The following is a 14,688-nucleotide window of genomic DNA, read 5'->3' on the forward strand; positions in this document are numbered from 1 at the left end:
CGTTGACGACGCTGCTGGCTCATGGGTCCCCGATGTCAGCCTCTCCGTACAAGAAACATGTGATATCTTGATTATTTTGCAGACAATAAACATTGTATGTCGCTATGAGCTATTGCAAACGGATAAATTAAATATTTATTTTTACATAAACAAAGTTATATGTTGAATCTCCTTGTTTTGTGTTTTTGCGAAGCATAGGACTTTCCTGTTTTTTTTAGATAAATCCGAACTTTCCTGTTTTGGAGTGGGCTGAAATTGTACGAGTCAAAAGGCCCAGCAGGATAGTTCGAAGGCCCAGATGTCCAGATGCAGCCCAATTGAAATCTTTCTTTTTTTGGATTTTTTTCACCCCCTGATTTCTGGCTACTTGATTTTTCTTTTGGTCCTGTGCCGCCTTGGAAACATTGAGACTGCTGCTGCAAAATGGGACCCGCATGTCATCCTCTATGTACAATAAAATTTCTTTCCTTGGATTATTTTTGGCTCCTGATATTTGGTCACTTGCCTTTTTCTTTCAATCTCATGCCGAGTTTGAAACGTTGAGGAACCTGCTGGCTCATGGGTCCCGCATGTCATCCTCTATGAACAATAAAAGTTTCCTTGTTGGATTTATTTTTTACCTCTAATTTCTGGCTATTTGCTTTTTTCTTTTGATCCCTTGCCCCCTTTGAAACGATGACCACCATGGCACCAATGCACTAAAGACTGAACCATGTGAGACTTTGAGCAGAGAAGACATCAAGATAAGAACAGTTATGCTGTCATATACTCACGAACATAGCCTTCAGATGCATCCTGGTCACCACACGGGTGGCCACAGCAATGAGCTGAGACCTCGATGATCTGGCTGGGGCAGGTGCAGGAGCCTGGACGGGTACACGAGCTGGTGCTAATGCAGGAGACTGCTAGGCAGGTGCAATAAACGGTGCCTCTAGAGGAACCGGTGCTGATGTAGGAGACTGTTGGGCAGGTGCAGTAAACGGTGCAGCTAGAGGAACCATCTTGATGCGGGAGCTGTGGGCAGGTGTAGTATGTGGGGCCTCTACAGGAACCAATGCTGATGTAGGGGCCTGCTGGGTAGATGCAGTAAACGGAGCTGGTACATGAACCGGTGCTGATGCAGGAGAGTGGGAAGCCGGTGCCAGTGCTGGTGTGGGTGCCCTTTGTGACATCCGCTCCTGTTCCATCAGGGGATCTGCAGCTTTGATCATGTTAAACCCAGCAAGCTAGAACAGAGGGAATGGTTTAGAACAACTGCTCAGAATGCAGTAATCAAAGGATATGAGTACAAAAAAGTTAAATATTATATATTTGGAAGTGTCTCCAACTCTGTAAGCAGTTACGTATATCTGCCCGTTTGAGTTTCTGATCCTCAGCTCGTCGCCCTTCTTCAGACAGTAGTCAAAAGCAAACTTTCTCCAATCATGTCCATACAAATATGTGATGGCCTGCGTCTTGTAGACATACACCTCATAGACCGTGTAGGTGTTCATCAATTTGCCATTGCCATGCATAGTGAAAGACCCTTCATGCGGACACATCTGGTTAATCATTGGACGAAGTTCACAAGGTACAGTCTGCAGTGAAAAGTGAGACGAATGGAAGAAGCAGGAAGACTAAAAACAAGACTTTACTATATGCCAATTCATGCTAAACCACTGAGAATACATACCTGTAACTCTGTGAAGGAGTTATTAGAAAGGTAGATAGAGCCATAGGAGGTGTTATATGCAGGGTATGTACATGGGCCCGTGATAACCCACAAGTATAGGGGATCGCAGCAGTCTTCGTGGGTAGTATAACCCAATTTATTGATTCGACACAAGGGGAGACAAAGAACACTTGGAAGCCTTAACAGCGGAGTTGTCAATTCAGCTGCACCTGGAAACAGACTTGCTCGCAAGAGTTTATCAGTAGTAACAGTTTTATAGCAAAGAGTAGTGAAATAACAGCGAGAGAGTAACGGACAGCAGTAGTGATTATAGTAAACAGCAGGATTAAAATACTGTAGGCACGGGGACGGATAACGGGCGTTGCATGGATGAGAGAAACTCATGTAACAATCATAGCAGGGCATTTGCAGATAATAATAAAACGGTGTCCAAGTACAAAGCAATCAATAGGCATGTGTTCCAATTATAGTCGTACGTGCTCGCAATGAGAAACTTGCACAACATCTTTTGTCCTACCAGCCGGTGGCAGCCGGGCCTCAAGCGAATCTACTGGATATTAAGGTACTCCTTTTAATAGAGTACCGGAGCAAAGCATTAACACTCCGTGAACACATGTGATCCTCACATCACTACCATCCCCTCCGGTTGTCCCGATTTCTGTCACTTCGGGGCCATCGGTTCCGGACAGCGACATGTGTATACAACTTGCAGGTAAGATCAATAAACAATGAATATCATGATGAAACAATAACATGTTAAGATCTGAGATCATGGAACTCGGGCCCTAGTGACAAGCATTAAGCATAACAAGTTGCAACAATATCATCAAAGTACCAATTACGGACACTAGGCACTATGCCCTAACAATCTTATGCTATTACATGACCAATCTCATCCAATCCCTACCATCCCCTTCGGCCTACAGCGGGGGAATTACTCACACATGGATGGGGGAAACATGGCTGGTTGATGGAGAGGCATCGGTGGTGATGATGGCGATGATCTCCTCCAATTCCCCGTCCCGGCGGAGTGCCAGAACGGAGACTTCTGGCTCCCGCGACGGAGTTTCGCGATGTGGCGGCGTTCTGGAGGCTTTCTGGCGACTTCGACTTCTCCCCATGCGTTTTTAGGTCGAAGGCAATATATAGTCCGAAGGAGGGCGTCGGAGGCCGGCCGAGGGGGCCACACCACATGGCTGCGCGGGCCCCCCCTGGGCCGCGCCGCCCTATGGTGTGGGGCCCTCGGGCCTCCACCTGATTTGTCCTTCTGGCTCCGTCAGTATTCTGGGAAAATAGGGCCTTCTGCATAAATTCCAAGGATTTTCCTGAAAGTTGGATTTCTGCACAAAAACGAGACACCAGAGCAGTTCTGCTGAAAACACACAAATTAGAGGCAAAACAATAGCAAAAGTGTTCGGGAAAGTAGATACGTTTTGGACGTATCAACTCCCCCCAAGCTTAGCTTATTGCTTGTCCTCAAGCAATTCAGTTAACAACTGAGCGATAAAAGAACTTTCACGAACACATTTGCTCATATGATGTATATATTCTCATGCTATGGCTAATACTTAAGCAGTTCATAATGAGATATGATACGTCTCCAACGTATCCATAATTTCTGTCGTTCCATGCTTGTTTTATGACAATACTTACATGTTTTGCTTGCACTTTATAATGTTTTTATGCGTTTTCCGGAACTAACCTATTAACAAGATGCCACAGTGCCAGTTCCTATTTTCTGCTGTTTTTGGTTCCAGAAAGGCTGTTCGGGCAATATTCTCGGAATTGGACGAAATCAACGCCAAAGATCTTATTTTTCCCGGGAGGCTCCAGAACACCGAAGAAGAGTCGGAGAGGGGCCAGAGGGCCACCAGACCATAAGGCGGCGCGGCCTGGCCTGGGCCCGCGCCAGCCTATGGTGAGGAGCCCCCAGGCGCCCCCTCGCGCTGCCTCTTCGCCTATATAATCCCTTTCGACCTAAAAACGCAGTACCAATTGACGAAACTCCAGAAAGACTCCAGGGGCGCCGCCGCCATCGCGAAACTCCAATTCGGGGGACAGAACTCTCTGTTCCGGCACCCTGCCGGGACGGGGAAGTGCCCCCGGAAGCCATCTCCATCGACGCCATCGCCTCCATCATGCTCCGTGAGTAGTTCCCCCATGGACTACGGGTTCTAGCAGTAGCTAGTTGGTATACTCTCCTCCATGTACTTCAATACAATGATCTCATGAGCTGCCTTACATGATTGAGATCCATCTGATGTAATCGGTTTTGTGTTTGTTGGGATCCGATGGATGATACATTATGATTAGTCTATCTATAAAGTTTATGAAGTTATTGTTGCTGCAATCTTGTTATGCTTAATGCTTGTCACTAGGGCCCGAGTGGCATGATCTTAGATTTGAGCTCTATACTTATTGCTTAGATTGTATCTACAAGTTGTATGCACATGTCACTGTCCGGAACCAAAGGCCCCGAAGTGACAGAAATCGGGACAACCGGAGGGGATGGCGGTGATGTGAGGGACACATGTTTTCGCGGAGTGTTAATGCTTTGCTCCGGTACTCTATTAAAAGGAGTACCTTAATATCCAGTAGTTTCCCTTGAGGCCCGGCTGCCACCGGCTGGTAGGACAAAAGATGTTGTGCAAGTTTCTCATTGCGAGCACGTACAACTATATTGGAAAACATGCCTACATGATTAATGATCTTGATATTCTTTCTTAATGCTTTGATTCCTATCAATTGCCCAACTGTAATTTGTTCACCCAACACTTGTCACTTATTGGAGAGTTACCACTAGTGTAGATCGCTGGGAACCCTGGTCCATCTGTCATCATCATATATTCGTTCTACATGTCATTGGAAGTAGTATCAACTATTTTCTGGTGCCATTGCTCTCATATTGCTATTACTGCTGCTGTGTTACTGTTATTATTGCTCTCATATTACTGCTACTTTCACATCACCCCTGTTACTAGTGCTTTTCCAGGTGCAGCTGAATTGACAACTCAGTTGTTAAGGCTTATAAGTATTCTTTACCTCCCCTTGTGTCGAATCAATAAATTTGGGTTATACTACCCTCGAAGACTGCTGCGATCCCCTATACTTGTGGGTCATCAAGACTGTTTTCTGGCGCCGTTGCCGGGGAGGCATAGCTCTACTCATAAGTTCACCTGGGGAGTACACTCTACCTCTCTCTCTGTTTTTATTTTGTTTTATATTGTTTTGCTTAGTTTACTTTTGTCTAGTTTATTTGTGCTTAGTTTATTTCTGTCTAGTATTATTTTGCTTAGTTTACCTTTGCTTAGTTTCTTTTTGTCTTATTTTATTTTATACCCAAAAATCCATAAAAATTTGAAAAACCTAAAAATTAAAAACTGCTGTTATGGGAGAACCAACAACCTACTTGGAGCTTATAGAATGTTATAATAATTATAGGAAATCAAGAGCTGGTGAAGTAATGAGTGCTATGATAGAAAAAGTGAATACAATTGCTAAAATCTTGCTTAAACGCCATGATATAAACTGTTGCTCTCAACAGGATACTAAACATCTTAAATTTCAATGTGGCTTTAGTTAGGAATTTTTAATTAAGAACTATAATCGGAATTGCTATATTCATTATGGGTTCGAAGAGGTAGAACAATTTGTCGTATTTATGGGAGCTTCTGAGATCGAATCCTTCATGGTTGAGAATTATGAAACTTGTGTTGTTTGTAAGGACCTTAAAGATTATGTCTCTTCTATCCTTAATTGTTGCATAGAATGCTTCAGTGATAATCCTTATATCATTGATTATAAAGAGAGACTCATTAATGCACAAGAATGCACCCACAATTTGCAGGAACCTATGGAAGAAGAAACTAATGAACCTGAAAGCTCATTGGATGAAAAAGAGGAGGAAATTGATGAACCTGAAAGCTCATTGGATGAAAAAGAAGAGGAGAGCGACGAACAAAAGGAGGAAGAATGGATTAGCTACCCATGCCGACCTTCTAATGAGAGTAACTCTTTATCTCTTACATTATTTGATTGTCCTCCATGCTTACCGAAAGAGGTTGAATGTTATGTTCCTGTGGATTCTCTTGAAATAGTACCTATGAGTAATACTTGTGAGAATAATTATGCTACTATCATTTATGATAATCCATGCTACTTTGATAAATCTTATGATAATGCTTTGTTTGTTCCTAATGTCGAAATGCATGGTACTAAAGAATTTTGCATGGCAAATGTTTATGATAAAGCTCTAGATGATGGTCCTATGTTACTTGATACTATTAATTGTACTACTAATGAAAATGGGATTGGAGAGTTCTTGACTTATTCTATGAGTCCCATATCTCTTGAGATTGATCAACTACCTTGTTATATTATTGATAAAAGTGAGTTTGAAAGTTTTAATCCCACTAATTCTGAACTTGATAAAAATTATATGTTTGTGGATCATGAAAAGTATGCTGCGTGTGATAGTTATATTGTTGAGTTTATTCATGAAGCTACTGAAAATTTTTATGAGAGAGGAAAATATGGTTGTAGAAATTTGCATGGTACTAAAACACCTCTCTATATGCATACAATTTTGAAGTTGCACTTATTTTATCTTCCTATGCTTGTTACTTTGCTTTTCATGAACTTTTTTATTTACAAGATTCCTTTGCATAGGAAGCATGTTAGGCTTAAATGTGTTTTGAATTTGCCTCTTGATGCTCTCTTTTGCTTCAAATACTATTTCTTGCGAGTGCATCCTTAAAACTGCTGAGCCCATCTTAATGGCTAAAAAGAAAGAACTTCTTGGGAGATAACCCATGTGTTATTTTGCTACAGTACTTTGTTTTATATTTGTGTCTTGGAAGTTGTTTACTACTGTAGCAACCTCTCCTTTTCTTAGTTTTGTGTTTTGTTGTGCCAAGTGAAGCCTCTAATCGAAGGTTGATACTAGATTTGGATTTCTGCGCAGAAACAGATTTCTATCTGTCACGAATCTGGGCTGTTTTCTCTGTAGGTAACTCAGAAAAATATGCCAATTTACGTGCGTGTTCCTCAGATATGTACGCAACTTTCGTTAGTTTTGAGTTTTCTGATTTGAGCAACGCAAGTATTTATTTAAAATTCGTCTTTACTGGCTGTTCTGTTTTGGCAGATTCTGTCTCTGTTTTTTGCATTGTCTCTTGTGGACTTTAAGCAAGGCTTTCTAGATGTGGAGAGCTGTAGCTAATGTTTTATTGAGTTCTTGCAATGTGTCACTACAGGACCAAGGTGGATTCAAATTTTTTGAGTACTAACCCCTGTAATGAAGTTTATGAGAAGTTTGGTGTGAAGGAAGTTTTCAAGGGTCAAGAGAGGAGGATGATATATGATCAAGAAGAGTGAAAAGTCTAAGCTTGGGGATGCCCCCGTGGTTCATCCCTGCATATTTCAAGAAGACTCAAGCGTCTAAGTTTGGGGATGCCTTGGGGCATCCCCTTCTTCATCAACTTATCAGGTTTCTTCTGTTGAAACTATATTTTTATTCGGTCACATCATATGTGCTTTACTTGGAGCGTCTGTGTGTTTTTATTTTTGTTTTTGTTTGAATAAATTAGGATCCTAGCATTCATTGTTTGGGAGAGAGACACGCTCCGCTTTTTCATATGAACACTTGTTCTTCGTTTTACTTTTAATGTTCAATGATAAAAGTTGGAAGCTACAATACTTATGGTTATTTGGTTGGAAACAGAAAATGCCTCATATATCTTGAATAATTTGACACTTGGCAATTGTTTTGAGCTCTCAAGTAGATCGTGATTAAGTTTTTTCATGTAGTTTAAACCTATTAGTGGAGAACTACCATAAAGCTTGTTGAAATTGGTTTGCATAATTGGTCTCTCTTAAGGTCTAGATATTTTCTGGTAAAAGTATTTGAGCAACAAGGAAGACAGTGTAGAGTATTATAATGCTTGCAATATGTTCTTATGTAAGTTTTGCTGTACTGGTTCATACTTGTGTTTGCTTCAAATAACCTTGCTAGCCCAAAACCTTGTATCGAGAGGGAATACTTCTCATGCATCCAAAATACTTGAGCCAACCACTATGCCATTTGTGTCCACCATACCTACCTACTATGTGGTATTTCCTGCCATTCCAAAGTAAATTGCATGAGTGCTACCTTTAAACAATTCAAAATTTATCACCTCTGATTTGTGTCAATGTTTTATAGCTCATGAGGAAGTATGTGGTGTTTATCTTTCAATCTTGTTGGGCAACTTTCACCAATGGACTAGTGGCTTCATCCGCTTATCCAATAATTTTGCAAAAAGAGCTGGCAATGGGATTCCCAGTCCCAAATTAATTAAACTAAATAGACACTCCTCCATGGTATGTGATTGTTGGACGGCACCCGAAGGATTCGGTTAGCCATGGCTTGTGTAAGCAAAGGTTGGGAGGAGTGTCATCATAATAAAATTAAAATAAAAGGGCACTCCTTCATGGTATGAGATTGTTGGCAGGCACCCGAGGATTCGGTTAGCCATGGTTTGTGAAAGAAAGGTTGGAAGGAGTGCCACCCAAAAATAAAAATAATTCATGGGAGCCGCTCTTTGAAGGTTTGTCTGGCGAGGGGGTTAGAGTGCCCACTACCATTCATTGACAACAACAAGCACCTCTCAAAATTTAACTTTTTATGCTCTCTTTATGTTTTTCAAAACCAAAGCTCTAGCACAAATATAGCAATCAATGCTTCCCTCTGCGAAGGGCCATTCTTTTACTTTATGATGAGTCAGTTTACCTACTTCCTTCCACCTTAGAAGCAAACACTTGTGTCAACTGTGCATTAATTCTTACATACTTGCTTATTTGCATTCATCATATTACTTCATGTTGACAATTATCCATGAGGTATGCATGTTGAAAGTTGAAAGCAACCGCTGAAACTTAAATCTTCCTTTGTGTTGCTTCGATGCCTTTACTTTGAATTTATTGCTTTATGAGTTAACTCTTGTGCAAGACTTTTGATGCTTGTCTTGAAAGTACTCTTCATGAAAAGTTTTGCTATATGTTATCTATTTGTTAGCAACTATAGATCATTGCCTTGAGTCACTTCATTCATTTCATATGCTTTGTAATAGTATGATCAAGGTTATGTAAGTAGCATGTCACTACAGAAATTATTCTTTTTATCGTTTACCTGCTCGGGACGAGCAGGAACTAAGCTTGGGGATGCTGATACGTCTCCAACGTATCCATAATTTTTGTCGTTCCATGCTTGTTTTATGACAATACTTACATGTTTTTCTTGCACTTTATAATGTTTTTATGCGTTTTCCGGAACTAACCTATTAACAAGATGCCGCAGTGCCAGTTCCTGTTTTCTGCTGTTTTTGGTTCCTGAAAGGCTGTTCGGGCAATATTCTCGGAATTGGACGAAATCAACGCCAAAGATCTTATTTTTCCCGGGAGGCTCCAGAACACCGAAGAAGAGTCGGAGAGGGGCCAGAGGGCCACCAGACCATAAGGCGGCGCGGCCTGGCCTGGGCCCGCGCCAGCCTATGGTGAGGAGCCCCCAGGCACCCCCTTGCGCCGCCTCTTCGCCTATATAATCCCTTTCGACCTAAAAACGCAGTTCCAATTGACGAAACTCCAGAAAGACTCCAGGGGCGCCGCCGCCATCATGAAACTCCAATTCGGGGGACAGAACTCTCTGTTCCGGCACCCTGCCGGGACGGGGAAGTGCCCCCGGAAGCCATCTCCATCGACGCCATCGCCTCCATCATGCTCCGTGAGTAGTTCCCCCATGGACTACGGGTTCTAGCAGTAGCTAGTTGGTATACTCTCCTCCATGTACTTCAATACAATGATCTCATGAGCTGCCTTACATGATTGAGATCCATCTGATGTAATCGGTGTTGTGTTTGTTGGGATCCGATGGATGATACATTATGATTAGTCTATCTATAAAGTTTGTGAAGTTATTGTTGCTGCAATCTTGTTATGCTTAATGCTTGTCACTAGGGCCCGAGTGGCATGATCTTAGATTTGAGCTCTATACTTATTGCTTAGATTGTATCTACAAGTTGTATGCACATGTCACTGTCCGGAACCAAAGGCCCCGAAGTGACAGAAATCGGGACAACCGGAGGGGATGGCGGTGATGTGAGGGACACATGTTTTCACGGAGTGTTAATGCTTTGCTCCGGTACTCTATTAAAAGGAGTACCTTAATATCCAGTAGTTTCCCTTGAGGCCCGGCTGCCACCGGCTGGTAGGACAAAAGATGTTGTGCAAGTTTCTCATTGCGAGCACGTACAACTATATTGGAAAACATGCCTACATGATTAATGATCTTGATATTCTTTCTTAATGCTTTGATTCCTATCAATTGCCCAACTGTAATTTGTTCACCCAACACTTGTCACTTATTGGAGAGTTACCACTAGTGTAGATCGCTGGGAACCCCGGTCCATCTGTCATCATCATATATTCGTTCTACATGTCATTGGAAGTAGTATCAACTATTTTCTGGTGCCATTGCTCTCATATTGCTATTACTGCTGCTGTGTTACTGTTATTATTGCTCTCATATTACTGCTACTTTCACATCACCCCAGTTACTAGTGCTTTTCCAGGTGCAGCTGAATTGACAACTCAGTTGTTAAGGCTTATAAGTATTCTTTACCTCCCCTTGTGTCGAATCAATAAATTTGGGTTATACTACCCTCGAAGACTGCTGCGATCCCCTATACTTGTGGGTCATCAAGATACATGCAAATAAGATCATCTAACAGCTATGTCAATCATGGAGAGGTACCAATAATTAATAATAAGCATCATGAATCATGTATATAAGAAGGATTGCAATGTTCATTAGAGAGTATGATAAAGTGGTATCTCGCTTGCCTGTATTTGATTGGCAAAACATAAATGCCCGGGCACCTCTGGAGTTCATAGAAAGACTAGAAGTAGTGATTGTCAAAGATAAAAGCATCAAAGTTATACCACAATCAATCATATTTTGAGACAAGCATATTATACTAAGAATGATAGTTGTGCTCTCAAGATAGTGCTCAAAGAAAGAATGGAGACACAACACAAAAGTAAAAGATTGACCCTTCGCAGAGGGAAGCAGGGATTAACATGCGCTAGAGCTTTTCATTTTTGAAATCAGGAGTAAAATTATTTTGAGAGGTGTTTGTCGTTGTCAACGAATGGTAATGGGTACACTAACTACCTCGCCAACCGGACTCCCAAGAGCGGCTCCCATGAATTATTTGCATGTTTATGTGGCACTCCTTCCAACCTTTCTTTCACAAACCATGGCTATCCGAATCCTCGGGTGCCTGCCAACAATCTCATACCATGAAGGAGTGCCTTTTTATTTTAGTTTTATTATGATGACACTCCCCCCAACCTTTGCTTACACAAGCCATGGATAACCGAATCCTTCGGGTGCCGTCCAACAATCACATACCATGGAGGAGTGTCTATTTAAGTTAATTAATTCGGGACTGGGAATCCCATTGCCAGCTCTTTTTGCAAAATTATTGGATAAGCGGATGTGCCACTAGTCCATATGAGAGTCCGTCAAAAGTAAATGACAAGGTTGAAAGCTAAACACCACATACTTCCTCATGAGCTATAAAACATTAACACAAATTGAGAAGCATTTTGAAGGTTTTAAAGGTAGCGCATGAGAATTTACTTGGAATGGTTTGAAATGCCATGCATAGGTATTTATGGTGGACACTTTGGAACAACTTGGTTTTAAGGTGTTTGGAAGCACGAGCAGCGTTCCCGCTCAGTACAAGTGAAGGCTAGCAAAAGACTAGGGAGCGACAAATCAAGAGAGCAGTAACTGTCATAATCATGCTTGCGGCAAAATAAATCAACGGAGGCATAAAAGTGATACAAGAACTCTGAAGCAATATAAATCATCGAGGCTTAATTGACTTTTGTTCAGTCATATGCATGCGTGAGCATGTGCCAAGTCGATATAAATGAATTATTCAGAGGAGGATACCACAATGCCATACTTACTTATGAATAAAACAATGCAAGCAAACATCCATGACATGCTACTCATATTAATAAATTGGAGCTAAACATGAGAGATCATGAACTACTAGACTTTCGCAAATAACATATACCTCACATGAACCAACTAAGCATGCTCACATGGATGAGTATATGTACAAAAATGAAAACAAATAGAGTTCATACCAGCCTCTCACCACAATCCAATTGTCGTAGATCGTCATTATTGCCTTTCACTTGTGTAGCTTGGATAATATAAAATGAAAACCACGCTCCAGCCACCGAAGACCATTGAACTCATGATGAACTTTACAAACCAAAGAAGAACAGCAAATATTTTTGGTGTTTTCGAATTAGAAACAAAAACAAAAGGAAACAAGCAAACAAAGCAAAATCTTTTTGGGTTTTCTTATAGCAAACTAGCAATAGCAAATAAAGCGAAACAAATGCAAGAAACCAAAGCAAATAAATGATGAAGAGAAACAACAGAAATATTTTTGGTCTTTTTGTGTTTTGGGAAGGAAACAAAGCAAAAACAAGAAATAGCAAACTAGAAAACTCGCATAAACACAAAGCAGCAGAAATTTGTCAAACTTGACAGCAGTACAGTACTCGATTTTTAATAAATTCTTCCACTGCTCAAATCGAAAGGTGTTCAACTAATGAAAGTTAGATAACAACCTGGGGAACATGCACAAAAATTGGCTTCGCAAAATACTGTTCTGGCTATTTTTGGGAATTTTTTCGGTAACAGTCCAGAATCTGTTTTCAGGCAGCACTTCCCCAAATATCATCTCCCTCTCATTAGAAAACCACTCAAACAAACTAAACAAGTATATACAAGTATCCAGCAACCATAATATGCAAAGAATGAGTGATGCCAGTATACCTCCCCCCAAGCTTAGGCTTTTGGCCTAAGTGGAGTTCAATCCCATCGAGACCATGAAGTAGCATCTCCGTAGTACGACGAAGATGGATCATATTCCGGGTATGTGCTAGAAGAAGCACCCGGATACGTGACGGTGTAGTCGTAGGAGGGCTCGGCGTCCTCGGAGTCATGCTGCTGGTGGAAGTCTTGTATCTTTATCTTTTCCTCCACCTCCTCCTTAGTGCGCGACCATGGTTCCCTGTCAATGCTAAACAAATCTTGCTGGGGTAGAGGGATTTCCTTCTCATCCCCGTCAGCAAACAACATTCTATAGACCATATTATCTAAAGTGGAATCAGCGGTAACAAAATGATGGCTTTTCATAGCAGCAATATCAAGCCTCCTAGGGGCTAATGGCACATCATTAGAATCAAGAGGAAGTCTAAAATGTGTTAAAATGCGCAGTGCAATAGTTCCTCCAAAAATAGGTCCCCTATTAGACAGGCGGCGAGCAATAAGAGAACCAAGATGATATGATGTATGTCCAGTAAGTGCAGCATTAAAGAAAGCAAGATGGTAGCTAGAAATATTGCTAGTGTTCTCCCTACCAAGAATGCTAGTAGCAATGTAATATGCAAAATACTTAATGGCGGGGAGTTGAATGTTCCTTATCTTGCCACGCTGAATGGTGCGACAATCATCATCGGTGATCCCTCGATAGAGCTCCAACAGGTCCCGGGGGTTGTCATCAATCCTCCTTGTTGTACCTACAGGGGCAATATCCAATGCACAACAAAATTCTTCCAATTCCATAGTAACAGGATTACCATAGATCTTGAATGCAACTGTCGGCTCATATTGCGTGTTGTGGAACTTGAAGCTCTCGACGAAGATTTTGGTGAGCATGTAGTATTGCTCCCTTTCATCTCCCACGTAGGTGGCTAAGCCCGCCCTGTTGACAAGGGTGAAGAAATCATCCAATATCCTTGCATTTGTCAGAAAATCATAACATGGGAAGGATGAAGCATTAGGAGCCCCATTGTCCTCTTCGGGCACGAAGCTAGGTGCGATGATATCCTCATTGTAGGATCGCCTAAGTCGGGTGGCGGTCCTAGAAGGCCTCCCGGTGCTGGTTGTTCCTCTCTTGAACAATTCTCCAAAGTTGAACTTCTTCATCTTTCTTTTCTGAAATTTTCAACAAGTGATATAAAACTTGATTTGGTGACATATAATCAAGGGGAACTACTATAGGAACTTGCTAGAGTACTAATCATGCATCAAAACTAGTTTATACAACTTAGAACAAGCATGCAAGCTTACTAAACATGTTACCTACAGCAGCAAAATATTCAAGATATACTCAACCAAACAAAATTCTACTTGGATAATCGGAGGAGTCACATACCAGAGAGCAAATGTGCCAAATTTCAGACAGAAATCTGGGCTGAGCAAAGAGATCGAAAAATCCTGAGCTCTTGAGCAAAAACGCGAGTGAGAGAAAGCTGGTTCGAGTTTTTTCGGGAGAGAGAAGATTCTGGGAGGAAAAGATGAAGTAGTGGGGCAAGGAGGGGCCCACACCACAGGGTGGCGCGCCCCCCTCCTTGGCCGCGCCGGCTGGTGGGGTGGCCCCCTGGGGTGCCCCACAGGTTATCCTCTGGTGCTCCCAGGTGCCTCTTCGAAAAATAGGACCAACGGTATAATTTTTGTGAATTTTTGAAAATTTTGAAAAATGCACATTTCTGGGTATTAAGTTTATTATTACTGGCCAGGAAATTTTTTGAAATCTCTAATTAACTAAGGAACTTTGCAAATCAAAAGCGCTACAGCAAATAAGACAAGTGGAGGAAGAAAGAGATGTTGTTTACCTCCCCTATGCATATAAAAAGTATTCGTTAACAAGGTTGATCAAGTCTTGCCACCGAATAAATTTTACATAGCATATGAAGAAATAAACCTCAAATCAATCATGTTACCTTGAATTGTATCGATATGGATCCAATCATAAGATTTTGATAACCTTCTTTAGGCTCATATATAGGACAATCGATAGTTCCAATTTTGATAGTTCTCACATTAGAAATAGTATTGACTCCACATACTTTATCAATCCTCTTGGGGAAATAAACGGTATGCTCCT

This window comes from Lolium perenne, chromosome 4 (genome assembly GCF_019359855.2).
Source record: "Lolium perenne isolate Kyuss_39 chromosome 4, Kyuss_2.0, whole genome shotgun sequence".
Classification (NCBI taxonomy): Eukaryota; Viridiplantae; Streptophyta; class Magnoliopsida; order Poales; family Poaceae; genus Lolium; species Lolium perenne.